The sequence below is a fragment of the Urocampus carinirostris genome, chromosome 9 (genome assembly GCF_059441175.1).
Source record: "Urocampus carinirostris isolate Australia breed hairy pipefish chromosome 9, RoL_Ucar_1.0, whole genome shotgun sequence".
NCBI classification, from domain to species: domain Eukaryota; kingdom Metazoa; phylum Chordata; class Actinopteri; order Syngnathiformes; family Syngnathidae; genus Urocampus; species Urocampus carinirostris.
Genome location: NC_142357.1, coordinates 32,255,243 through 32,256,849, shown reverse-complemented (window position 1 = coordinate 32,256,849; position 1,607 = coordinate 32,255,243). Strand labels below are relative to the sequence as shown.

Below are 1,607 nucleotides of genomic sequence, written 5' to 3'. Positions count from 1 at the left end.
GCGCGGTTTAGACCCGGAAGTGATTGAATGGAGACATTTTGAAAACCGGATGTAAATTAACATTTTCCTAGTTTCAAAATAATCTCTTAACCGTTTTGACAGCTTCTTTATAGATAATTGCACATATTTCTTTTTTTATTAGATGAATGTAATATGTTGGTATTGTTCTTTTTTACTATGGAATCAATCATCCATGTATTACTGTGTTTCGAAATGTACAGCCCAACATTGCCCACAGGCAAATATATTTTATCAACTGTACACAGAAATCGATATTTCGGAAATATGATGATTCAAATTGGACATTTCAACAATAATTATAGTAAAGTTAAATGCTTGCAGAAATAAAATTTTAACAAAATTAACTCGTTGGTGTCAAAAGGATTGTGGCAGCGGTGGGATTCGAACCCACGCCCCCGAAGAGACTGGAGCCTTAATCCAGCGCCTTAGACCGCTCGGCCACGCTACCGTTGAGGTAAAGAAGAGTTTATTTAATCTCTAAACATAGCAGAAACGACATGAGAAAACCAACATTTTGAAACAAGAGAGAATTAAAATGATTACACGACCAGGATTGGGTAGGGTTACTTTAAATTGATTACTCTCAATTACTATTGGATTACTACAATACCAAATATGCTAATAAAAGACCAAAGAAACTAAATATGAATAAAATGATGACTCACAACACGTGGTAAGCTCTTCTCCTGGCTTTGAGCTCTTTGATCTCCGGCAAAACTAACATAAAATGCGCCTGAAACAAAATGAAACTAAATCCAAACGGCTTGCCAACATCATTTTTGCCGTTCCATGTGCTCCATTACTCCCTAAGCCTGCACAAAATTTAGTCATTTTATTCATATTTAGTTTCTTTTGTCTTCCATTAGCATATTTGGTAGTGGAGTAATCCAAAAGTAATCAAGTTAAAATAACCCTACCCAACCCTGCTTAAAATTAAGTTAATACAAAAATGAAAAAAAATTACAAACTAGGTGTCTTTGCAGAAGTTTAAATAAGCCATAGCTTCTTTCTATTATACATATGAAATTGAACAGCGAATTCCCGGTCTTCAGGTAAACATTTCCCTTAAAAGTGAAACATTAAAAACAAAAGAAATTTTTAAATAATTAAAACTCATTTGGATTAGTGTTTGTGTGCAATTTTGGTCCCTTTCCAGACTCCCCGAATTTTCCCCAAGTTCAAGGATTAGTGTGTAATATTTAGTGCCGCCTAGTGCTACCAGACAAAATTCAGTTAAAAAAAAAACTAAATAAATTGATTTGAATACTGTACTTGGCAGAAATACATTAACTATCATACAAATTCTTATCTCTATAAAGATTCCTAGGTCAGGAAATTTGTATTTCCTTTAATGGAATCCATGCCAGGAAATTGCTGAAAACCAGTGTGCAAAGCAGTGTAGCAGTATTAGAAAACAGTGGCATCTAGTGGTCAGATCATACACATTGGGGCTTTAAACAAACTGTAGTGGAAATAAATATTGTTTTGCTTTTTACGAATGCACAGGCGATAACCACTACAAGAGATACAATAAGCGGGATTAAATCTGTCCAACTACGCTCTTGCCTAGAATAACTGAAATAGTC

The 1,607-nt window shown here is 34.4% G+C and overlaps 1 non-coding gene across 1 annotated transcript; it reads right to left on the bottom strand.

Annotated features, from left to right (window-relative positions):
* Positions 1–387: 387 nt before the first annotated feature.
* Positions 388–469, bottom strand: trnal-aag (transfer RNA leucine (anticodon AAG)). The gene has a single exon. It is a non-coding gene; the product is annotated as a tRNA-Leu (tRNA).
* Between the last annotated feature and the right edge of the window lie 1,138 nt (positions 470–1,607).